The sequence below is a fragment of the Moschus berezovskii genome, chromosome 13 (assembly GCF_049115385.1).
Source record: "Moschus berezovskii isolate FMDL1 chromosome 13, NW_MosBer_1.0, whole genome shotgun sequence".
Classification (NCBI taxonomy): domain Eukaryota; kingdom Metazoa; phylum Chordata; class Mammalia; order Artiodactyla; family Moschidae; genus Moschus; species Moschus berezovskii.
In genome coordinates, this window is record NC_142472.1 from 64866807 (window position 1) to 64893829 (window position 27023).

The 27023-nt window shown below is 43.8% G+C and overlaps 1 long non-coding RNA gene across 1 annotated transcript; it reads right to left on the reverse strand.

The window, feature by feature from the left end:
• Positions 1-1671: 1671 nt before the first annotated feature.
• Positions 1672-24942, reverse strand: LOC148775857 (uncharacterized). The gene is made up of 3 exons (XR_016038894.1): positions 24597-24942; positions 8104-8283; positions 1672-2133 (listed from the first exon to the last, which is right to left on the reverse strand). It is a non-coding gene; the product is annotated as an uncharacterized LOC148775857 (long non-coding RNA).
• Between the last annotated feature and the right edge of the window lie 2081 nt (positions 24943-27023).

Below are 27023 nucleotides of genomic sequence, written 5' to 3' on the forward strand. Positions count from 1 at the left end.
AAGAAAAAGATGCTCTTCTGTGTTTCTCAAGAGGGATGCTATTGCAACTATGGGCACAAGTCTTCATTTTGCGGGATGGTCCTACACGTGGTAGGACATTTGACAGCCCTGGTTCCTGTCTCTATGTATCAGTGGCTCCCTCCACCCCAAGCAACTGGAACTAAAAAGCCCCCACACATTCCCAAATGCCCTCTGCAGGTACCCATCCCACTTGAGAATTCACCTAATCACAGTTGCACAATTAGATCTGCCCGGTTAGGGCTGCTGTTGATCCTGACATGGTGGCCCTGAACCTAAGGGATGCCTAGAGCCCTGAGAAAGCCCCTGTGGGAAAGCCTGACTCCCCCTGATGAATGATATCCTCACTGTGTTGCCAGGAGTAAGCCACTTACCCTCCTTGGGCCTCAGTTTTCTCTTCTGCAAAATGGGAATAACAATCCTTACCTTCATCACAGGGCCTTTGTGAAGACCCAGTGAAGTATTGTCCACAAGCTTGCTTTGTAAATTCTCCAGCCTCTGCTGATGCCTCGTCCACACTCCTCTCCTGGGCTCGTAAAGGCCCTGCTATCTTAGTGTTCTGAAAAGACTTACCATGGAAACCAAAGAATAAAAGCAAAATACCCAATCATAAGGATTCCGCAGAAAACCACTTCTATTCATGTCCCCTGCACTCACACCCCGGGAGACGATGATTGTCCTCTGCTCCTACCAAGACACCTACTTTCTCTTTTTTGTGAGCCAGCAAGACAATCAGCCAAGCTTGGCCTGCTGGCAAGGCTCAGCCAGCACAACCTGAAAGCCAGTGACTTCGAGAAAACAGCCTGGCAGAACTCAGGCCTTATCTTTATTACCCCAAGTGGCGTGCGTGACTTGAAAACCTATCAGGAGAAATGGTATGAACAGGGTCTCCCCTAACTTCACCCCTGTAACCGAGAGGAGATGTCACCATGCCGTTTTTCGAGTTTTGATAGGTTGGCACCTTGTTCCTGAAAAAAGACTGAGATTTTCAGTTGCAAAGGGAATCAAGATGACATAACCTCACTGAGGCTGTTTTATCTTTTCTTTGTTTTTTCATTTTTTAAAAAACTTCATATTGGAGTATTGAGTTTCCCAGGTGGCTCAGTGGTAAAGAATCCACCTGCAAATGCAGGAGACATGGGTTTGATCCCCGGTCCAGGGAGATCCCCTGGAGAAGGAAATGACAAACCTACTTCAGTATTCTCGCCTGGAGAATCCCACGGACAGAGGAGCCTGACAGGCTATATAGCCCATGGGGTCGCAAAAGAGACTGACATGACTTAGCGAGCAAACAAAAGCAACACCACCACATCAGAGCCTAGTTGGTCAGCAACGTTGTGTCAGTTTCAGCTGTACACTCAACAAAGTGATCCAGCTGTACATGTACAGGGGTCTGTTCTTTTTCAGATTATTTTCCCATTTAGGTTGTTACAGACTATGGAATAAAGTTCCCTGTGCTCTACCAGAGGCCATTGTTTGTCCTTTCTTTTAAATATACCCGTGTATACCTGTATATCCCAGACTCCCCATCTCTCCCTCCCCCGACTTCCCCCAGCCCCCCACCCCCTCATTACCACCATTTGCCGCAACAGGAATGACCCTGGAGATTATCATAAGTGAAGTAAGTCAGACAGAGAGAGACAGATATCATATGATAATGTTTATTTGCAGAATCTAAAAAAAAAAAGATACAAATGGACTTTCTCCCCCTCTCCGCTTTGAAAGAAGAATGTTGTGCAGATATGAGCAAAAGAATCCATTCTGACTTCATCCCAAACTGGAGTCAAAGTTTTTCTGAGTTCCAGGTCTTAGGTGATAAAGTTGGAGTTTATTTTCTCTTTTCCTCTGTTCTCATGCCTGGGTTCAGGCCCTGAAAGGAGCATCCTTCAAACATTCCCAAGTAAGCGCCAGGGGTCAGCAGGGGTCACTTCAGGTTTAGGGCCAGCTTTACAGAATAAACTTCGCAATATCCCACTCACTCGTTCAGCCCCACTCTGCCTCCAGCAACTGTGCCATCTCATTTGGACTAAATACAACTTCTCGGTTCAAAGAGAAAATGCGTGGAATGGTCCCGCCAGCTTCCTCGAGATATCTGGGGAGTCCACGAAGGTCAATCTAAATAGGAATAAGAAGCACATGATTCCACTTTCTATAAACATACCTGGCTTAAGAGAAATGGGAAAGGAACCGGACTGAAAACACTGTGCTTCTTCTACTTCAGAAAGAAATAGGGTGAATTAGCAAAGTGCAGAGAAAACACCAGCCTGGGATCATCAGACCCAGACGAGGAAAATACCAGACACCAAAAGGGCAAAAGAAAATCCAAGTGAAACTTGCATTTTTGCTCACACTGGGGGTGCTCAGAGAAGCCAATCACGCAGCTGGGTTTCTGAAGGCCACCTGTGTCTCCATTTGTCCCCCACAGCCGCCAAGGTCTGGCCATTTTACCCACTGACCTGGGGTAGCTGCATTTTGGCATAGTCCATCCCCACTGATGTATTCGAGCTCATTGCCAAGGGAAAATGAAACAGGCCCAGGAGCAAAATGCCAATAGTGGCAGCAGAAGAAAGGAAGCCTGTTAAATGTCTCTCCCTCTCCATTACCTTTGCTGCTTTTTTAACACTAAATCCCTCAAAACCAGATGCTTATGCTAATAAAGGCCCATTAAGTAAGCAACTCAGAAAAGGTATAAGAGCAGGTCTTCTCATGGAGAATACTAAAAGTTTACTCTTCAAAACAAAAGGGCCCAAAGTCTAAGCCACAATATGAATAGCTGTTCAGCACAGATATCCCAAGTCAGTCAGATTAACTTGGCCACTTGCTTCCATGTGACCCCAGGACAAGTCAGTCTTGGACTAATTCTTGGATGTGCATCTAATAGGATTAATAACTGTGACTAGCTCATGATTTTTGTGTGCCTTGAAGAGATAATGCAGACAAACAGCACGTTGTCTGGTACAAATTCAGTTCTTATAAATGTTACTTGTCATTGTTATTGTTATAGACCTAAAACATGATATGAAGGGCAGATAAAAGACTTTCTTAAAATCACTTCACTCTTGATTCTATGTATAACTTGCAGCTTTGCTCACCAACTATAGCATTTAATAAGAATTCTTAAATTCCTGTTCCTAGTGTTTCTTCTTCTTCTGCTGCTGCTGCTGCTAAGTCGCTTCAGTCGTGTCCAACTCGTGCGATCCCACAGATGGCAGCCCACCAGGCTCCATCGTCCTTGGGATTCTCCAGGCAAGAACACTGGAGTGGGTTGCCATTTCCTTCTCCAATGCATGAGCGTGAAAAGTGAAAGTGAAGTCGCTCAGTCGTGTCCGACTCTTCGCGACCCCATGGACTGCAGCCCACCAGGCTCCTCCATCCATGGGATTTTCCAGGCAAGAGTACTGGAGTGGGTTGCCATTGCCTTAGGCACTGTTAAATCTGACAGAGTTGGGGCTCCTCTGGGAAGCTCACCAACTCCCTGTCTGCATCTGGACCAGGACATTAAGTGCAAATGAAGAACACAGAATTCTCATCTAGACAGAAACAGCCTCTCTCAGGCCAGCACTGCCTACATCAAGGGCTTGCCAATGAACTAAACCGAAAAATAGAAACTGGCCAAGAGGAAATTCAGATAATGGAGTTATCAAGCACTGACTTTAGAAAAGCTATGCTTAGTATGTTTTCAGAGCTTAAGAGAGACAGAGAATGTGGGCCAAGAGCTCAGCCAAAAACTTGGAAGATTTATGTTTAAAAGAATCAAATGAAATGAAACGTTCAACAACTGATATTATCTCAGAAGAGAATTTGTGGACTAGGTAATATTAGAAGAAAAAATCCAAACCAAAGCAAGAAAAGGCAAAAGGAAGAAAATAGAGAAGAATGTAAATATTCTATATTTATATATATAGTATAAATATATATATATATATATATAAGTATAGATGTGTAGGAAACATGTACAAGAAAATGACCTAAATGTAGATGATAGAATCCCAGGGAAGATGAGAATAGCTGAGAATTCCCCAAAAGTGACAAGAGATATCAAGCTAATCTCTCAGTAAGTACTATAAACACCCAAAACAAATAACAAAGAAAATTACATCTTTGCACATAGTGAAACTACTTAAAAACCAAAGACATATCTTAAAAGCAGCCAGAGGAAAAGAATAAACTGTCGACACAATACTTCTCAGTAGAAACAATGGAATCCAGAAGACAATGGAATCCTGAAGACTTTGAAATAGTATCTTCAAAGTATTGAAAGAAAATAACTCCCAATCTAGAATTCTATATTCAGCAAAAATCCCTCAAAAATAAAGCTTTAAGAAAACATATTTTCAAACAAAAACTGAGAATATTAGCAGCACATCAGCCTCTGTCTATGGCCATACCATCCTGAACACGCCTGATCTCGGAAGCTAAGCACATCAAATCTAATGAGAATACTAAAATCTTCTCTTTAGACCAAAGGAAAATGATCCTAGATAAAAGTTTAGAAATGCAGGGAAGAATAAAAAGCAGCACAAAAGATAAATCTATCAACACAATTTACATAAATCATAACAAACATAACTATCTAAATAAACAGTGACAACATTATGTAATGGTCTTGTGAGGTTTAAAATACATATAAAATTAAAATACATGACAAAGAGTAAATAAGTTGAAAGTGGGGTTAATGGGAGTTAAAATGTTCTGAAGTTTATTGTGTCTAGGGAATGGTACCAATATGAACTTGGGTTAGATTTTACATAGTCAAGAATGTTGCTATCTCCAGAGTAAGCATTGATATTAGTACAAGCATGTATAAGCTAACAGAAGAAAGGAATGCTTTCTTTAAAAAGAATTTCTATGAAAGAGAAGGCAAACAAGGAGAGATAAGAAACACAGAAAAGGTAAAACACACTGAAAGTAAATGGGAAGATGATATTTCTTATCTCAAGTATATTGTAATTATATTAAATGCAAGATGACTAAACACTTCAATTGAAATACTGAGAAATCAAAACAAAGCCCAATTACAGGCTGCTTACAAAAGGCTCACTTTAAATATATAGAAATAGAAGTGTTAAGAGTAAAATAATGAAAAATACATATTATGCAAACACTAACCCCAAGAAAACTAACATAGCTACATCAATATTAGAGAATATAGATTTAGAAGCACTTAGAGAAATAGAGTTATTTCATGATCACAAAAGCTTCCACCTCCTAGGAAGATACAGCAATTCTAAATTTCTAAGCATGTAACATTATAGTCTCAAAATATATAAAGCAAAAGGAAAAAAAGCAAAACAAAAAAAAAATAGAATTTCTTAATCATTGTAGATTGTAACACGTTTCTCCAAGCAGACAAAATCAATAAAAATATTCAAAATATGAATGACACAATTAATAAACTTGACCTAATTGAGAAATATTAAACACTGAATCCAACAGCTGCAGAATACATACTCTTGAAATATACATGGGAAATTTAGCAAAATACGCTAGTTCAAAAAGCAAGCCTTAGTAAACCTGAAAGGATTGAAACCATGTACATTCTTTAATCAATAATAGAAAATCTCTAAATGCTGGGAATTAACTACCACACGTGCATAATCTAGACACTATTTACTCATCAAAAATATTAATACATGCATATCTAAGGACTCAAACAACAAGCTAGAGTGCGTGTCAGGGGGCAGGCACAGGAAATGAGAAAAGCAAGAGGGAAAAAACAAAATAGAACAAAGAGAGGGGCCTTGCACAGAATGATGATTTTGGTGAAACACAACTCAAGAGGCATACTAAATTCAACTCTGTACACTAAAGGTCAAAAATGAAATGAGAAAATTATTTTATAAGACTAACATTTAGAAAATCTGAACTGTAGCATGTTCTAAATTTATTAAGTCAGTCTTAGAGCCTCATGTTTGATATACAGGATTATTACTGCTAATTAACAAAAAGTCCTTATACCTCATCAATCAATTCAACGAGCACCCAATGAACACAGATTATATGTCAGAGACTCAAAGTCATATGAGACAGAGTCCCAGCTCTCAAGGCACTTACACCTCATGGGAGGTGATGTCATATGAAATAAATGGAGGAAATATTATAAGGATAAACACAGAACATAACTGCACAGAAACCACAGCTTACACAACAAAGTAGTACTAGGTATTTGATCACTGATGTTGACTTGGAGGAGAGTGACCTACTTTCTGATCTTGGGCTTGCTCTGCAATGAACAAACTCCTTGAGGGCAAAGACAAAAGATTATTTAATTCTGCAATCCTGGTGTTCAGCAGAGTGAGAGTTTATCACATTTTTGTTGAATGAATGAGTGCAAAATGGGTGACAGTTTGAGCCAGTATTCCAAGTCCTGTATTTCTACATCAAGAAACCAGGTATAGAAACAACTGGAGCCCTTGCTGGAAGCCAGATCCACAAGGAGATGGTCCTGCTTTGGTTTGGTCTCTAGATGATGTTCAAATCCCAGACGTAGTCATAGCTCCAGGACTCACTGAGGATGTTACATCCAGAGCCTTGGAGAACTTTGTTATTTGTAGGGTAACTGAATCAAACATATGTGATGCTGAAAAAGAAGAAGAAAGCCCTACCCATCATAAAGCTCTAGAAATCACCTGCAGGGGAATGACTGAACACAGAAGAGCTTATCTGTAAATTGGGCAGGAAAGTTTGGAAGAATGATGTGGCATGTGAAAGGCCTGGCAACTGGAGATGCCCAATAAGTAGTTGCTAAATAAGCTTTTAAAATAATGGGCATTTGGGACTTCCCTGGCAGTCTAGTGATTACCTGTCCCTCACAGTGTGCCCCTCACAGTGTGCCCCTCACAGTATTTAATTAAAACATAAAATAGTTGGCATTCTTTAAGTTTGATTTCTCCCTCTTCCTCCAATATCCCACACACACACCCCTCCATTTTCCCAAAAGAGGCAGGCAACCATGGAGTGGAGAGATATTTTGAGGGACTTTCATGCATATCTCTGAGGACATCGAACTACAGAAAAGCATCACCACAGTTGGGGCACATAGATACCAACACAGAATGCCGAAGACAAAATTATTGTTGCAGGCAAGGGCTAGGACTGAGCCATGGAGCAAATGAGATTAGACTGTAGCAGCAGCGTCTACAAATCAAAGGGCAACTTGAGGCACATACATGTCCCTGACTCGAGATAGGCTTAACTCCTTCATCGGTGGATGACAATTCAATCACGTGAGCCAAGATGCTTGCCCCACATACAATCCCCACTGCCCCAATATCCTCTTCCTCTTATCATAGATTAAGTAGCTCCAGCCTCCACACAGTTTGAAGATCAGTAAATGACCCAATTTCTTCAGACACAGTCAAGTAATCTCCAAAGTACTTTAAATTTATAAAATGCATCAAAGTGCATTTATTTATAGCCTGTAAAGCACCAGAAGTTTTGCTGGATGCTGTACAAATGAGCTTCATATATTCTCGGGCCCCAAGTTTTAAAGAAGGAATCTGGCTTCTCCAACCGTCCTTCTATAAACATGCCCTCTGATGGCTTCTTAATCCTCAAAGTCAACAGTTTTTCCTGAGACCGCATTTGTTTCAGCTCCTCCACAGCCCCTGGTCTCTCTTATCTCCTCCTCTTTTCCATGGTAGAGAACTTCCCCATATTTCCCTACTATCGCTCCTATTGTTTCTCCTGCTTGCATTGATTTCTGTTCCTGCTCTGAGTCCTAAAAGGACATATTCCTGAGACTTTTGTTTTCTGCCCATTTCTTTTTGGTCCTGAACTAAACAACACCTGACATGTTCAGTTCAGTTCAGTCGCTCAGTCGTGTCCGACTCTTTGCGACCCCATGGACTGTAGCACGCCAGGCCTCCCTGTCCATCACAATTCTCAGAGCTTACCCAAACTTATGTCCATTGAGTCAGTGATGCCATCCAACCATCTCATCCTCTGTCGTCCCCATCTCCTCCTGCCTTCAATCTTTCCCAGCATCAGGGTCTTTTCAAATGAGTCAGCTCTTTGCATCAGGTGGCCAAAGTACTGGAGTTTCACCTTCAACATCAGTCCTTCCAATGAACACCCAGGACTTACCTCCTTTACGATGGACTGGTTGGATCTCCTTGCAGTCCAAGGGACTCTCAAGAATCTTCTCCAACACCTGACTCTGAGCATGGCACCGCTTATGTGCTTTACATATATGAATCCACTTCATCCTGATGACGGTCCAATGAGGCAAGGACCATGACTGTCCCGACGTTATAGGTGGGGAAGCTAAGAACCAGAGAGATTAAGAAGTCCAGAGATTCTCAAAACAGCTTGGGAATCAGCGCACCTGGGAAGCCTAATAAAACGTAGAACTACATGCTCTGGAATAAGATGAAATTGCTGAGGAAAAAAAAAAAAATGGAGGCGTGAGAAGAAGACCAAAAAAGTGGAACTCTGAGAAACAGCAGCGTCATTCATGAGGCAGAGGTAAAGAACAGTGGACCCCAAGACATAGGTGAGAGGGGACCGGGGAGCCAAGGCAGAGTGGTGTCCTGGGAGCTGGAGAGAAGATGTCCAAATACAAGGTTGATTCTTCCAGGTCAGTGAAGGCGGTGGGCAGTGTTTGCTGGCACTGATGGCTAGGAGGTCGCGCATAACCCAGGTGGGAAGAGTTTCAGTGGCCTTTGGGGGAGAGAATCCACATGTTTTTTAAGACCCTAAAGGAAGATTTCTCTCTCTCTTCTCTTTTTCCTTCTCTGTCTCCCTCTCTCCATCTGTCGTGCCCAGGACCTGGCTTACACCTCACCGCCCTCATTTGCTGGCTTGCCATTGCAGAGGATGAGGACACCGTCCCCAGAAATCACTGTTACGGAGTCAGAAAGGAAAGACAGTGGGTATGTGACTCGGGAGTTCAGAATTGTGGGAGTGGGGGGCTCACACGTCGGTTTCAAGCTGGACAGGAACGATTTCATGGAGGAGGTGATGGGTGGACAAGGCCCTGGGCCCCCTGGTAGAGCGTGCCCACCGCAGGCTGCCGAATGGACCTGGCTGGTGTCCTCAGACAGGGCACCACGGTTCTCAGACGATAACACAGTGCCCCCGCTTCTTCTGGAGAGGCAGTCGCCAGCAACTGAAGTCACGTTTCCAGGCCACTGTGAACCCAGGGCCCACCCTGAAACGCCTTCCATTCCTCGACCTCTTAGGGTCTCCCTGCTCGGCTCCTAAGGCTGGAGCCCTTCTCCTTCGTCCTGGAGAGAGAACACCCAGTTCCTCAGGACTGGTCAGTGGCGAAGGGAGGACAGCAAATGCTGACTGTTGCTCCCACAGCTCTGGGATCGTTAAGACTTCAAAAGAGGAACCACTCACGCTGTCATCACCACAGCGGTCACTTCTACGGGATTCCTTTTTCCAATTGAGCATTGGATGGACGGGCTTGGCTCTTGCCTGGGGGTGGAGGGGGAGTTGGGAGAGCATTGCAAAGCCTCTGACTCATTCCGCCCTCCCTCTAACCCTCCCCAGCTGCCCCGAACCGCACTTCCTCCTGCTCTGAAGTTAAAGGTCAGCCTCTCATGCTCAGGCCAAGGTTTTTTAGACACACACACTTGCACCAAAAAAAAAAAAAAAAATTGGCTTCTGAGAGAACACATTTTTTAAACATGAAAAGAAATAAGGAAAGGAGCTCTCAAAAATAAATTTAAAAATAAATAATCATTCCCCCCAAACTACTTAATAATTTCAGAATAATAAAACTTTCCAATTGTAAATGCGTAAGGAATAAAATAAAAGGCATGAATGCTCCACTGTGTTCACGCAGGCCTCTTAAAAATGATCCTAATTTCTTCCAGAGGCTCCTGGGGGAATGGCAAGGTTCTCCTCAATAGAGAAATATTCCAGCAGTAATATAGTCACTTCTCTTCACATGTCCTGAGTGCTAGTATGAACATGGCAATGTTTTACAGCTGGCATCCTGTACATAGCTGCTCAAAAAGGCTGTCTTCCTAGGGGGCTACAATCATGCATTGTGCATTTGAAACGCCTTTCACCAAGCAAGAGCAGTCAGCAGCCCCAGACGACCCCACCAGGGACCCTGACACAGAGCTTTCTACTTCTCCCAGGCCCCCCTGCACCTGGTAAGGGATGAGCAGCCCACTGAGCCCTTGGACCCAGGCGATCAACCAAAGCAGGACACTGAATCATGGCATCTCTGCCTTCCGGGTAATTTCTGCCTCCCGGGTAATTTCTGCCTCCCGCCGCTCCTTTGTCCCAACCTCAGTGGTCAAGAGTTCTGTGAAACTGGCTGGACAGAGGTGATTACAATACTGTTTCTATTTTACTGATAAAGAAACTGAGTCTTGAACTTCCCTGGTGGCCCAGAGATTGAGAATCTGCCTGCCAATGCAGGGGACACGGGTTCAATCCCTGGTCCGGGAAGATTCCACGTGTCACAGGGCAACCAAGTCTCTGAGTCACAATTACTGAAGCCCGTGTGCCTAGAGCCCGTGGTCCACAACGAGAAGCCACCGCAGTGAGAAGCCCACGCACCCCAACGAGGAGCAGCCCCCACTGGCCGCAACGAGAGAAGGCTGGAGCGCAGCCACGGTGACCCAGCGCAGCCAAAAATAATTTTTTTTTAAGTTTATAAGAAAGAAATTGTATCTCAGGATTTAGCCACACAGTTCATGAGGGGCAACAAATACCACAGCCCACCAGGGCTGCACCTCGCCACCCTCTGAACTCACGTCCCAACTGGGACCAGAGGCCCATCCAGTTCTGAAAATGGGGACCAACCTGGTTCCAACAGGAGTCTGGGGTCCTTCTCTTCCCACCCAGTGTCCCCACACTGTGCCCAAGGGCCTGACCTTACAGGCGGTGTTTGTAACCATGGCTCCCTTGAACTTTCAGAAACCTCCAGCTGATGGCACGTCCGCCCGTTTCCACACCTCCTGCTTTGCTGCCTGCCAGTGACAACCTGTTTCAGATTAGCCTTGACAATTTTCTCTGGAGAGCTTCCAAAAATGTCCTCAACCAAACCATCAGGGAAAGGGCTGGGCCTGGCGCCCACCCAGCACTGGGCAAAGGAGACCAGTCACCATCACTCCCCGTAGCCCTGGAGACCACTCGTGGGCACAGGCCACTTTGCCCCAGGAAACTTATGGGAACTGCTGCAGGTTATTAAAGTTCAATTACATGAGAGGCGTAGTGTCTTGAAATCTATCGCTCTGCTTTTCCTTTTGGCCTTTCTCTACAAAAGACCTGCATCCTAGCTAAGCTGGGAAGTGTTGCAGAAACCATTAGGATGTTCAAGCAAGGATGCCAAGGAAAAGGAAGGATCAAGTTCAGCCTTTAACATCCATAATAAGATTATCAAACCCGTGCAAAGGCTTTGTCAAGAGAAAAGAGGGCTTTTCAAAATCCCTTTATCACCCCTTCTTTAACATTTCAAGCAGCAAGGCTGGCAAACCCGCTCAGGGAGTTCCCCCTGAGAGAGGTCCCCTCCAGGAATGAGAGAAGGAAGATGAAGAAGGGGTTACAGGTTGCAAACCCCACACCCCAAAGGCCAGCATCTCTCAAAGCGACAGGGCTCAAGGTGCGTCAGGTCAGATATGGGTGGGACCTCCTAGGGACCTTTACAGCAGTTGGCCCTTGCCCCCCTGGAGCGGGAGTAAAAGTGGCAGGGTGGCAGGTGGTCGGACATTTGGAGGCAGCGCCTCGTATCTCCATGGCTGGTGACCCATATGTCAGGGACCAGGAGGTCCCTGTGCCTTCGGGTGATAAGAAACAGGTGGTGAGAGGCAGCTGAGTGGACACCGATCTTATTGTCAGTGAAGACATCACAGTGGAGAGACAGTTAGTCCAGAAGAGATGCCATCAGTGTGCTGCCTAAAGGCTGCTTTATTCCTACAATCCCACTGGGGGACTACCTTCAGTATGTAAAAGGCAAAATCAAGTCACCTCCCACTGCCTCCACCGATACCAGCCTAGTCCAAGCCCCTTTCATCTCACCTTGACTTGCTTTCTAGATGCATCAGCTCCCGTATGGGCCATCCTGCCTCCACTCTTGGTCCCCTGATGTCTCTTCCTCACCAAGGAGCCCAGGTGATCCCTTTAACCTAATAACTGAAGCCATGTCACCCCAGCAATCAACACCCTCCAGCAGACTTCCCTGGTGGTCCAGTGGGTTAAGAATCCACCTGCCAATGCAGGGGACCCAGGTTCGATCCCTGGTCCAGGAAGATACCACATGCCGTGGGGCAACTACTGAGCCCGTATGCCACCACTACTGAAGCCCAAGTGCCCTAGAGCCCATGCTCCACAAGAAGAGAAGCCAGTGCAATGAGAAGGCTATGACCACACAAGACAAGAGAAAGCCCACGTGCAGCAAAGAAGACCCAGTGCAGCCAAAACTGAAACATAAACACATAAATCAAAAAACACTTTAAAAACCCTCCAGTGACTTCATAATCGACTTGGAGAACAACCTGAGGTCCTCACCACAGCAACAGGATGCGACCTGCTCTGGCCTCGGGCTCCCTCTCAAACCCCGTTTCCTGTCTGCTCACCCCACCCACTCTGCTGCTCTAGGACCTCCTGGCTGAATCTCGAACACACCAAGCACGCTCCCAGCTCGGGCTCTCTGCACCTGCTCTTCCCTCTGCCTGGAATGTTCTCTCAAACATCCTCACGGCCTGTCCCCTCATTTGCTTTGGGTCTCTTCTGCCATGTCCTAAGAGAGGCTGTGCCTAAACCATCCTTCCCAAAATGGCAACCACCCCAGGTCACTCTAAATCCCCAGTACCTGCTTTTTTCTTTTTAGTGTTCATCACCCCTTTGGGATTTATGTTGTTTTTATAGTAGCACCAGTCATAAAATACACATAATAGAAAATTCACCATCTTAATGATTTTTAAGTGTACAATTCAGTCTGGCGGGCTACAGTCCATTGGGGTCATGAAGAGTTGGATACAACTGAACACAAACACAGTCACTTTTCAAGTACATTCACATTGTCATGCCACCATCACCACTATCCATCCGCAGAATTCCTTTCATCTTGCAAGACTGAGACTGTGCCCATTAAACACCAGCTCCCATCTCTTCTCCTGATTACAGCAAGAGCCCTCTTCTTTCTATCTCTGTGAACTTATGTGAACCTGATGTGAGTTATTCTAGGAGCCTTCTATAAGTGAATTCACACAGTATTTGTTGCTCTGGGGCTGGCTTATTTCACTTAGCAGAGTGTTCTCAAGCTTCATCCACACGGTGGCATGTATCAGAATTTCCTTCCTTTTTAAGGCCGAGTAATATTCCATTGTGTTTATGGCACCTTTGGTGTGGCCATTCATCCACCAGTGGATACTGGTGATGCTTCGCCTTTGGGCTAGTGTGAGCAATACTGCTGTGAACATGGGTGTCCAAAGATACTGTGTTTCATATTTATTTGTTCATGGCCTGTCTTTAGCACCAGCACAGCACTTGGTACATAACATAAGCTCAGTGGCACAATCAGGGTATGTCTACAGGTCTGTTCGGATCACGGGGTTCCTGCTCTTAATTAGGACGTAGTGCTGCTCCCCAGCATCAAGACCTGCTGATCTGTCTAAAGGGGCTGTGCACGGTGGGCTCGCTGAGGCATGTTTCGGCAGTCCAGTTAGCGTGCCATCCAAGGGAGAAGGCACATCCTGCCCAAGGTCTTAATCATTCTGCTTCTGGTGTCAGGAGTTTACCAGCTGCAGAAAGGCCAGTCCACTAACAGAGCAGGAATCAATTAAATGTTTGATTCACTACCACAACATCCTGTTTTATACTGTTCATATCAATTAAATATTATTTGAAATCACCATGTTTATTCATCGTATCCTTGTTGATCATCAGCCGCCTTCTCACCATGCAGGCTCTAAGAGAGCAGACACTTTGTCTTCATTGTAGAATGATCGAAACATTAAACAAGTAAAGGAATTCGTGCAACTGATTCTTTTACTTCCAGTTCCATGCTGTGCTTAGTTGCTCAGTCATGTCCGACTCTTTGCAACCCCAGGGACTGCAGCCCACCAGGCTCCTCTCTCCATGGGATTTTCCAGGCAAGAATACTGGAGTGGGTAGACATGCCCTCCTCCAGGGGATCTTCCTGACCCCGGGATCGAACCCAGGTCTCCCGCATTGCAGGTGGATTCTTCACCATCTGAGCCACCAGGGAAGCCCTCGGTTCCATAATTTTCAAGAAACTTTCTCATTATGATTCTACTTCTCAGGTAGGTAAGAACCAGGTCAGGCTAATGCAAAGATAGTACTCACTGAGTTTAAATAGAGTGGCATTTCTGTTTATCTATCCATAAAGGATGGAGAAGGAAATGGCAACCCACTCCAGTGTTCTTGCCTGGAGAATCCCAGGGACAGGGGAGCCTGGTGGGCTTCCATCTATGGGGTCACACAGAGTCGGACACGACTGAAGTGACTTAGCCTTAGCATCCATAAAGGAAACACTATTTCTCTCCTATGTGGGGGCTTTCCCTACTTCAAGCAACTCCCCAGTCTCAGCAGACACAAACTGATGTCCTACAAATTCAATTCTGACACCACTATTTACCTGGAGATTATAGCAGATCCCACAGGTTAAGGACTCAGTCTCAGAAGACTGCCCTGCCACCCTTCCCACCCACACCCACCCCCACTTCAGAGGCTGACTAAAAGTCAGGTTGTCACCTGCATTTCTGACCAACCACCTATAAATCAGGTTCCCCTGGCCTCCTTCTCTGGTTCAATAATTTGCTAGAATAGCTAACAGAACTCAGGGAAACATTTACTTATGTTTACTGATTTATTCTAGAAGACTACAACTCAGGAAGAGCCAGCTGGGAGAGATGCTTGGAGCAAGGTATAGGGGGAGGAGCATGGCGTTTCCAGGGTCTCTCCAGGCGCACCACCCGCTCAGCGCCACCAAGTGTCCACCGACCTGGAAGCTCATCAAATCCCACTGTTTGAGAGCTTTTATAGAGATTTAATCTCCAGGATCCAGCCCACTCCCCTTCCTAGAGGCTGTGGCTGGGGAGCTGAAAGTCTCAACCCACTAATCACTCAGTCTTTCTGATGACCTGCCCCATCCCAGGCTATCCAGGGGATGTGCCTTCTTAGTTCACTGCATTAGCATAAACTCAAATGGTGCCGAGAACTGGGAGCAGAGACCAAGTATATTTCTTATTATAACACAATGTTAGTTTCCTAAGTGGGCTTCCCAGGTGGCTCAGTGGTAAAGTACCCGCCTGCCAATGCAGGAGATGCAGGTTCTGGGTTGGGAAGATTCCCAGGAGGAGGAAATGGCAACCCACTCCAGTATTCTTGCCTGGAAAATTGCATGGACAGAGGAGCCTGGTGGGCTACAGTCCATGGGGGTCACAAAGAGTCGGATATAACTGAGCAATTGAGCATGCATGTAATTTCTGAAATCTTTGGTTAGTATGAGTCTCTCTCTCTGAAAATTAACTTTAATCTCATTATGTAAAAACAACAAAAAAATCTAACCAGTCCCTCAACCAGAATAAATCACCAACATCAACTTCACTTTAAGAAACTTCATGACCACCACCATAAATTAGAATAAAGAGGAAGTGAAACCTTTTGAATTATATCAGTTTCTTGATGTCTTGTGACTTCTAATTTATTACAACCAGAAGTGTGAAATGAGAACTCACACAGGGTGAGATGGTCTTCCTAATTTTGTAGATCTCAACATAAAAGAACTGAAAATCTTAGCAGGAAAAAAAATGCCATGGTTCACAGGTGAGATCTGCCATGACATGGGAAAAAAAGAGAGTGGCCTTTGTACCATGTACTGCCATCCTTGTCCAGATAGTCTTCAGTCTTCCAGTTTCCTTTGAATGTTCAGACACCCCCATCAGGGTCCCTAATTACAGAACACCATGAAGATTCGATCTGGGGGCAGTTTCTACTTCCCTCCTAGTTGCTTCCTACATGGTTAATGCAGGAAAGTTACTTTTCAGTTCCTGCTGCTGCTGCTAAGTCGCTTTAGTTGTGTCCAACTCTGTGCGACCCCACAGATGGCAGCCCACCAGCTCCGCCGTCCCTGGGATTCTCCAGGCAAGAACACTGGGTGAGTTGCCATTTCCTTCTCCAATGCATGAAAGTGAAAAGTGAAAGTGAAGTCGCTCAGTCGTGGCCGACTCTTCACGACCCCATGGACTGCAGCCCACCAGGCTCCTCCGTCCATGGGATTTTCCAGGCAGGAGTACTGGAGTGGGGTGCCATTGCCTTCTCTGCTCAGACCTTCTAGTAGAAAACAATAATATATCAGCAATTACCTGTTTTGCAAAACCCTGTCGGTCCTACAGTCTAGCATTCAGAGTAAGAGCAAGGACACTCCACCTCAACATTTTATTGGAGCTGTCCATGTGTGTTCCAACTCATCTCTTCACGTTCTGCTTCTAAAATTAGGCATCAGAACAAATGTCATTCCTGCCTCACATGGGTTTGTTTGTTTACTTATCTCATAGTTCAAGGGGACATCCTCTGCACCTGCTTCCTGACCCCTACCCGCCACGTACAACCTTATCAGAAACTGAGTTGCCTCATTGGAGACCATAACTCTGACGGGACCTGGGGAAGACCAGCATGTGCTACAGCTAGGGAAGCAGAAGGTTTCTCAGAAACTAATCACTAAGCACAACTCAAGACCCAAAAGCTCAACCCGCAGCTTGTGATCCAATTTCACTTCTCATTCTTCTACCTTGAGTGGACCTTGAGTGCTTATTGGAAACTTCTGGCTTGGGAGGCCGGCTGTGTGTATACTGACAACAAAGAATGATCTTGCTTTATCTGGAAAGGTTGTCACCTCAAACCCAACATACAGCTTCAAGAGGTCTGGGCTGAGAAAGAGCACGGCTAGACTATGCAGGAAGCTGGATGTGCACTCGACGTTCTCACCAAAGTAGAGGCTGCATCTGTATCTATATCCAATGCCCAAAGAACAACAAAAAGAAAGTTCATAATGTTTTCCTTCACTTTGTCTCTAAGGCTCGATAGTCATGTCTATGAAGGTAGAGGCCATGTCTGATTTTGTGTATTTCTTGCTAAAATAAGCCCCCAGCAAATACGTATGCCTTAATATCCATGATGCACCTGGAGAGCAAGCATATGACTCACTTTATAATGGGGACTGGAGACAAATAAGATTGTCTAAATACTACTCAGAAGTTTGGGGACTGAATTAGCAAATTATTAAGTGTATAGCAAAGGGATGACCTAACTCCTAGCCTCAAAGAAAACACTTGAAACATAACTTGTAAACCAATAAAAGGCAATATCTCCTTCCCTTCAGGAACCAGGACCATTCCATTCGACCCAACCTTCTTTAACACCACATAATTCCTTCCCCACCACCAGCAGCAGCAGCAGCAGCAGGTTACATCATGTTTAAGTCACATCATGACACAGTCTCAATATCCAGTGGATCGCAAAGAAAAAAAAAATCCCTTTCAAAATGAAGAAAACACAATTTCTGTACATAGTATGAGTTAGAATCATCAATCTAAGGCTCTAGTAAATATTCAAAAGGAACTGATATTTACCAGTTGTCAACTTTGAATCAAAAAGTGTATGAACACTTCATATAAAACACCCACTTAAACACATTAGTTTCAACTTCCGATAACATAGATTATTTTCATATCATCAGTCTTGTAGAGTTTCAGATCTAGATGTTTTGTGAGATGGTCTATAAATAGAAATGGGGAGATACACAATTGATTATGCTTTTCTTCCCTTTAGAAAATATAAAATTTAAGCTCTCAGCTCTGTGTAAATTAAGTTTTTATTATTTTTTGGCAGTACCACACAGCATGTGGGATCTTTGTTCCCCAACCAGGATCAAACCTGTGCCCTTTGCAGTGGAAGCAAGGGGTCTTAACCACTAGACCACCAGGGAAATCCCTGTGTAAATTATTTTTAAGTAAAACAAACATTTATGAACTAGGAGAGATGATAAAATTACTATAACAATTCTAACGGCACCTGTGTTGTTCAGAATATAGTTTATGAGCATTTAACATTCAGCAAATGTGTAAGCAGAAATTACTTTAATATAATTCATTAGGTTGATGGGTTTCTCTTAAGAGGAAATAATATTGTATTTATCTAAGGATTACATGAAGCACAACTTCAGAGCTTGATCAGGTGGTGGGCAGAAACCCGAGATCAGAGTCACCAAGGCCAAACACCAATTGTTTGTGTTGTTTTGTTTTGTTGTTGACACAAGACAGTAAGTGGCTCAGAGTACACCATGCCCTTGCCAAGTCAAAACAACAACACTTCACTTGAGAGGAACTGGACTGTTCTGCACGCGTGTGAGAGGGAATTTCTCAATGGAAAGTCTATTGTGACCAGTGAAGAAATGCCCTTTGATACTAACCTGTTTTCTCATCAGTTTCCCCAAGTGGAATGATGCATTGACTCCATTCAGAGTGTGTTTAACTTATATAATGGATACTGTGTACAAGCACCTGCCATATTCTAAATAATTAACTCACTTTATTATCCACATTCTAACCTTGTGAAGTAGTGTTATTTCCCCCCATTTTAGAGATGAGGAAACAGAGGCTCAAAGAAGTTACAAAACTGAGCCAAAATCACAGAGACAGAAAGTTGCAGAACTGGCCTTTGGAGCCGTGTATTTTGGTTCCCAGGCCCACCGGTTGGCGGTGGGGAGGGGGAAGGGGTAGAAACACAGCACCCACGGAGTCACATGTTGGTTCTTTGGAGCCAGCAGAGTTACAGAACAGAACACAGGAGGCCCACGTCTACGACTGGAGGGTCAGTTACACACAGGGAAAGGACAGGGGTCCAGGCCTCAACCTTGCAGCCTGTGTGGGGTTTGCGGGTCAGAAAGAAGCATCTTCTCTTACTGCAGAGGGAGGTTCATCATAGAATTAAAGGATTGAGCAGAAATAACCAGCTCAGGTTAAGCATCACAACAAATCTTCAGGCAGCTTTCAACCTACTCCCTTACTTCTGAGCACTAGCAGCGGACAAACCACCAGCGTGAGGCCCACCAGGATTGCCACTGCCCCAGCGAACATCGCCAGGGTGCCACCCTGTCTGCCACCCACCCACAGCACTAACACCACCAGCTCACCTCCACTGCCCTTTGTCTCCTTTATTCACTCGCACCTTATAACCTTTCCCCAGGTCTTCTTCCTTGGTTGTCTCCTTCTAACTAACCAAAAGGCAGGAAGGTTACTGCCACCAGCTTTTGTTGTTGTTCAGTCCCTCAGTCATGTCCGACTCTTTGAGGCCCCATGGACTGCAGCACGCCAGGCTCCTCTGTCCTCCACTTTCCACCAGGGTTTGTTCAAACTCGTGTCCACTGAGTCAGTGTTGCTATCCAACCATCTGATCCTCTGCTGCCCCCTTCTCTGCTTGCCCTCAATCCTTCCCAGCATCAGGGTCGTTTCCAATGAGTCGGCTCTTCATATCAGGTAGCTGAAGTATTAGAGCTTCAGCTTCAGCCTCAGTCCTTCCAATGAACACTCAGGGTTGATTTCCTTTAGGATGGACTGGTTTGATTTCCTTGATGTCCAAGGGACTCTCAAGAGTCTTCTCCAGCACCACGGTTCAAAAGCATCAATTCTTCAGCAGTCAGCCTTCTTTTTGGTCCAACTCTCACATCCGTACATGACTACTGGAAAAACCAAAGCTCATTCTGCCTTCCAAATCCAAAGCCTAGGAGCGTATAATTAAAGAACATAATTCTCATTCAGAATCCTCACCGCAAGGACATCTGCCATGCAGCAATTTTAGATTCCCAACATTTCCAACCAGAGCAGAGTAGAATGGAAACTGAACAAGACATTTGAACTCCACAAATTCTGACTTTGACCTTGCCAAATGTCTTCCTGCCACCCCCTCCATCTACTTTTCTGCATCTCCAATTGAAAACCTTATATAATTAAGTCTTTTTTTTTTTTTATAGCTCCTACTGTTTTGATTTTTTTTAAAAAAGCCCCTTCCAGGACATTTTAAAGCTTAAACAAATGGGTGCTTATCTTTTCTCTTTTGTAATATGTGATTTGACCTATTTCTCTTGTATGAATTTCAAAGTCTAACTCTGATAAACGTCAAGTTTAACTTCAGAAATTAATTTAGCATGCAGTGTATATAAATGACACTAGAAATCTTAGTCAAACACAGCAGCATTCCTGACCTTCAAATGATAGGGGGAGGGAGTGGGGCTGAGAAATTCCTTGTTTTATTATAGGATTGCTACAAAGAACACCGTCAACAGGTTTATATATTTCTATTGATTTTACTTTAAGTGCATTTGTGTTTAGGTTTTGATTTTGATGATCCAAAATCTTAGCATGAAAAATAATAATAAAAATGAACATTTGGCTTTCTTCCAACTTAGTCAGGGACACAAGGCATTTTTACATTAATTATTCTAAGCTGCAGCCCTTGCTTTTTTTCAATTACAGTCTAGCTTACTTTTTGTATGTTACCTTTAATTTAGGAAATTTTCAAACTTACACAATAGTGGCCACTTTTACTTCATTTTTGTCCACACAAACACCAATGATTTATGATTTGAAGTAAATCCCCGAAACTATTTTATCTTCCTAAATGTGTAAAATCAAATGACCGCAAACTTTAAAAATCACATTAACTCAATATAATTAAATATTGAGTCAGTGTTCACATTTACCTATCCTTTAAAAAATTTGTCTTTTATTACTTAGAATTTTGCACTGGGATCCACATAAGGTCTATACACTATTATTAGTTATAGATCTTCATTCTCTTTTAAATTATGGGTTACTCCATTGCTTTTTCCCATGTCTTCTTGTCATTATTGTTATCAAAGAATAAAAAGAAATTAGAATATCTATTCTTTGTTGCTCAATCATTGTTCAGTCCCTAACTGAAGCAGAGTCCCTAGACTCTTTGCTACCCCGTGGACTGCGGCACGCCTGGCTTCCCTGTCCTTCTCTATCTCCTGGAGCTTGTTCAAACTCATGTCCATTGAGGCAGTGACACCATCCAACCATCTCATCCTCTGGTGTCCCCTTCTCCTCTTACCCTCAATCTTTCCCAGCATCAGGGTCTTTTCCAGTGAGTTTGTTCTTTGCATCAGGTGGCCAAAGTATTGGAGCTTCAGTTTCAGCATCGGTCCTTCCAATGAATATTCAGGGTTGATTTCCTTTAGGATTGACTGGTTTGATCTTGCAGTCCAACAGACTCTCAAGAGTCTTCTCCAGCATGACTATTAGAAAGCATCAGTTCTTTGGTGCTCAGCCTTCATAAAGAAGGTCCAACATCCGTACACGACTACTGGAAAGTCCATAGCTTTAACTATACGGACCTTTGTCAGCAAAGTGATGTCTCTGCTTTTTAATTAGGTTTGTTGTAGCTTTCCTTCCAAAGAGCAAACGTGTTTTAATTTCATGCAGGCAGTTATCACCTGCAATGATAGTGAAGCCCAAGAAAATAAAATCTATCACTGTTTCCACTTTTTCCCCATCTATTTGCCATGAAGTGATGGGACCAGATGCTGTGATCTTAGTTTTTTGAATGTTGAGTTTTAAGCCAGCCTTTTCACTCTCCTCTTTCACCCTCATCAAGAGGCTCTTAGAATTACCTATATTTGAGTTTTGCTAATTGCATCCCATGATGTCTCTTAATACACTCCTCTTTCCTATAAATTGGTCACTGGGTCTAGAAGCTTGATTAATCCAAAACGTTACTGATTGTATTTTTTCCCCTGGCTTTCAATTTCTTCAAGTTCATATAACATAGGAAATACATTTGATTTTCTTACACAAAAGTATCAGAAAGTCTCAGAGAACAAAAGGGTCTGGAAACACCATGTCCAATATTTGATGGTGATTTAGTTGCTAAGTCATGTCCAATGCTTGCAGTTCCATGGACTGTAGACTGCCAGGTCCCTCTGTCCATGGAATTCTCAAGGCAAGAATACTGGGGTGGGTTGCCATTTCCTGCTCCAGGGTATCTTCCTGACCCAGGAATGGAACCCAGGTCTCCTGCACTGCAGGCAGATTCTTTATCAACTGAGCTACAAGGGAAGCTCCACCCAATATTTATCCTTATGTATTTCAGTATAAATTATTAACCTTTAACTCCTTAAAAATAAAAACAAGGACAAGGAGATAAACAGGACTGAAAATGGCACAGCATCACTGCAAAGATCCCCTTGCTCTTCAACACATGATTTTCTTTTTCTCTAAAGCACTGCAAGAACTGGACAGATTAGCTAAATAGCAGGCCCTGCCTGGACCTTCCCACTCTATCACTCTTAGCATATTCTATTCTAGAGCAGTAAAGCATTCATTTTAAGAGAATTAATTTGAGCATCCAGGCCTGTGCCTGCTATAGTTATTCTCTGCCCCAGCAGAAAACAAAGTTGGTTAACCAAAAGTCAGCTTTATGGAAAAAAAAAAAAAAGCCTTTGTTCTTTACAAAAATACTTTGTTATCAGCCTCCAAGAAAGATGTCAGATATTAATTTGAGGCTACAATATTGCAGGAGTAGGGGCAGGGAAGAGAAGGTAATAGAAACTCTCCCCATGGATTGGTCATGAGTATGATCTGAGATCATGAACCTGTATGGAGAGATTTAGTGTAACTAGATTGTTGGAGAATGTAACAGAGAAAAGGTGTTATTATCTACAAACCATGATGCAAACTAAACAGATCTATGAACAAGTATAAATTTGAAGGAAGCTGAAGTCATGCAGCAGCCTAAACTTCACTCGGCCTTATCAAAAACAGAAATCTGCCACGTGAACAACACACATTTCAATGAAGAGCTGAATGAGTCCAGCAGAAGAGGAGAGAAAGCAGTCAAGTGGGCTCAGAACACTTGCACAGAGCTCAGCATAGCCTGGCATCATTGGCATTGCTGGTCGCACTCAATCAGCAGTGCAGAGGGGAAGCAAGGAAGGCAGAAGAGGCACCTAGAACAGGGCGAAGGCGTGAGCTAAACTGTGAACCCTGCATACACTCTCTGCTGTTCTCAGCCCCTCTGGCCAGAAATCACGAAGCCTCATTTCCCCTGGGCTCTGCCAGGCTTCATACCTGATGAAATCTGATGAACGAGGATACGTTAACAACCTCCAGCCTCTCCCAGGTGAATCTTGAAAGTGACTGGTTATCTCGGAGCTGAGCCGTGAATGCCTGGACATCCTTGGTCCTTCCATCTCTGGCTTCAGCAACACACTTCATAGAACTCGGTGTCTGCCTTAGTTTCCCTCAAGTTTACCACCAGGTCGGGTCCCCACTGAGTTTCACCTGGCTGAACCCTGACACTTTGCTGTGGATGCTGAATCTGGGCCTCCTGCATCTGCAGCCCAGGGACAGTTTTGGGGGGTGCTACTACCATCTTGAGAGTCCCTTGGACTGCAAGGAGATCCAACCAGTCCATTCTAAAGGAGATCAGTCCTGGGTGTTCATTGGAAGGACTGATGCTAAAGCTGAAACTGCAATACTTTGGCCACCTCATGCGACGAGTTGACTCACTGGAAAAGACTCTGATGCTAGGAAAGGTTGGGGGCGGGAGGAGAAGGGGACGATAGAGAATGAGATGGCTGGATGGCATCACCGACTCTGTGGACATGAGTTTGAGTGAACTCCGGGATTTGGTGATGGACAGGGAGGCCTGGCGTGCTGTGATTCATGGGGTCGCAGAGAGTCGGACACGACTGAGCGACTGAACTGAACTGAACTGAACTACCATCCCAGTCTTCCTCAATAGAGAACTGGACCACAGGTCTTGAGTTCAATCTGGAACGTTACAAATCTCATTAAACATAGTCATTAAACTTGTGAATTCCCATTTCCTCATCTGTAAATTAAGGTTCCTATTCACTACATGCCCTACCTTTGATGGTGGTTAAATAAAAGCAAGCTAATGAATTAAGTTGTGCGGCCTCCCTTCAATCCAGGGCTTATTTTTGCCACCAGCTTTCTGGGCTCTTCTCATTTCTCCAGGAATGATCCCCCTCTGTAGGCATTTCCCACATATCCACCTTGTGGATATTCCAGATGGACAGCCATGTGGTTTAGAACACTCTGGAATAGTCTTGAATGGCCAGAAACATAGCAAGGGTTTAGCTAAGCCACTAGAGAGAAGGAAATTACCATGAGTGACAGAGTCTTCCAATCTTAGGTAGAGCCGCTCACCCAGGAAATAAGTTCAGATGTGCACAGGGTGAAAAGCCTCATAGACCCAACCGGCCTCACTGAGCTCAAGTCACTCCCACCAGAACCACTGTCAACAGAGCCACCTTTGAAAACAATAGGCAGCTTTAAATGTCATGAGCTGTATCTACCTAATGTGGCCAAACAGTAATATGACTTATTTCATAATGCACTTGGCAAAACCAAATGGTTATGGTGAAGACCATGGTCCATGGAGTGGCAAAGAGTCAGACAAGACTTAGCAACTGAACAACAAGACCATTAGAGAAAGTTGCTCTGAAAAAACAAGCAGAAAAGCATCCTGTTCAACAACATACCTAAACATCCAATATACTGCAAACAAATCAAGAGGAATAGAGTTTCCCAACAAGTAAGACTTACCCTTCTCTTGAAAATGGTTTAAAACCGGAGTCGTTTGTCGTGGTGAAGTTTGGTCCTTGAACAGGAGCTCTGTTTTCCACAGAGGAAGGAGGCTAGCTGATGGAGAAAACAAGTGAATGCTACGTGTCAGGCACTGGGTTAGGAACTTCTGTCTCCTTTCTCAGTTAGTTCTCACAAAATGCCATACACCAGATAAAGAAATCGGTTCAGAGAGAATTAGTGACGCACCAAGGGTGCATAGCCAGCAAATGTGGGAGGTAAGGGCTTTTCCATCTCAGCCCACTGACCTCTCTGTAAAAGGCAGATTTAAAGCCAAGCACTTCCTACTTCTGTTAGCCCAACAAACCCCGTCACACGTGTATGGTTGTCGTTGTGGGGGTGGGGGAGCCACAAGGTGGGAACTCGGCTGAGAGCGTCAGAATGGGCTACACTTCTGCTTTCACTCATGAGTCATGGTTACCATTTTGTGCTTATGAAACCACAACCAAAATGGCACTGTATGGGGTAATTTTTGCATTTTAGTAATTCAAAAAAATTACACCTCCACCTTGCACAGTAGACTCTAGCCCTGAGATTTCTATTCCCGAAGGCTATCAAAATGCAAATCCAACCAAGAGGTCAGCATGGTGGTGGTGAATATGTGAACTGTACAGACCTTTGGGCAAAAGCTATCAAAATTTAAGATACAGAAATCTTTTGGCCTAATATTTTCTCATCTAGAAACTTAACTAGAGTAAGGCCATATGGTACTCAAAAATCTGTAGATAAAGACATTCATTTCAGGATTGTTTATAAACGTGAAAAATTGAGAGCAATGCAATGGGAACTGGTTAAATAAATTATAGTACACATATAAAATGGAATATTCCACAGCCACTAAAAAATACAAATGTGCGTTGACATAAAAAATATGCCCAAGATATGTTCCTGAGAGAAAAAAAAGCATATTGTAAGACAGCATGCATAAAATTATCCCATTTTTGTAAATAATAAAACATATGGTTGTATATGTGTAGGGAGAAAATCTGGAATAATATCCACCAAACGAGTCACAGTGGCTTTTTCTGGGGGATGGAACTAGGAAGGGTCCTACTTTCTATTTTTTATTATTTCTACACTTCTAGAAATTCTTCTTATATGACTATTTTTACCATTAAAAAAAATTAAAAGGGGGCTTCCCTAGTGGCTTAGTGGTAAAGAATCTGCCTGCCAAGGCAGGAGACACAAGTTGGATAACTGATCTGGGAAGATCCCACATGCTCAAAGCAACTCAGCCCATGCGCAACAACTATTGGGTCTGTGCTCTAGAGCCGGGAGGTGCAACTACTGAAGTCTGACTCCCTAGAGCCCCTGCTCTGCAACAAGAGGAGCCACCATAGAGAAGCCTGAGAATCGTAACTAGAGTAGCCCCTGCTCCCCTAGAGAAAGCCCACAAGGCAACGAAGACCCAGCACAGCCAAAAAGAAATTATTTTTAAAAAAAATTAACAGGGACTTCTCTGGCGGTCCTGTGGTTAAGACTCCATATTGCCAATGCCAGGGATTCAGGTTAAATACCTTGTCAGGTAACTAAGATCCCACGTGCCAGGCATTGTGGCCAGTAAATTAATGAATAAAACAAAAAATAAATTAAAAAAAATTTTTTTTAATAAATCCAAAAATTAACAAAGATTTGTTTTCTATTTTTAGTTTGGGGCTGGGTGTTTGGGATATGAGACATAACCAATATTTTAAGTCTAGACCCAGAAAGGAGACTAAAGGGAACTGAAAATCTCCAAAACATGATTCTTATGTGAGAAACTATTTAAGAATTTGCTGGTAACTTTCAAACACACAGCTGCAGATATATATATTGTTGATGATCCAAAACTGTCTTTGAGATTTCTGGGGTGCAGAGTTAGAGTATGTTTGTATGACTCCTCTCCCTGAAATTTATTTAAGCAAACAAGAATCAATTTTGTTCATGGTTGGGTCTATCATTTTCAAGTCAACGATCAAATTTATTTTCAAGGAGATTCTCTAAAGGGGTGTTTGGGGGTCTCCAACCTTAAAGTAAAGACTCATTATATCATACAGACAAAGCTAACTGTGTTTCCCAGTCAGCTCCATTTCTGGAAGCATCTGAAGGTTACATGTTTTTTCTTCTTTAATTTATTGATTTATGTGGCTCCTCATTACATTGCTTGGGCTCCAGAGCACACAGGCTTGGTAGCTGTGGCACACAGGTTGCCCTGAGGCAAGTGGGATCTTAGTTTCCCAACCAGGGATCAAAGCAGCATCCCCTACGTTGGAAGGCAGATTCTTTACCAGCAGACCACCAGGGAAGTTCCTGAAGGTTACATGGTAAGGACACACACTGTAGCAAGCACAACTCCCACAGCAAAGCTGAGTGGTGGAACCAGAGAGTCTGAGACCTGGCTGCCTGGCT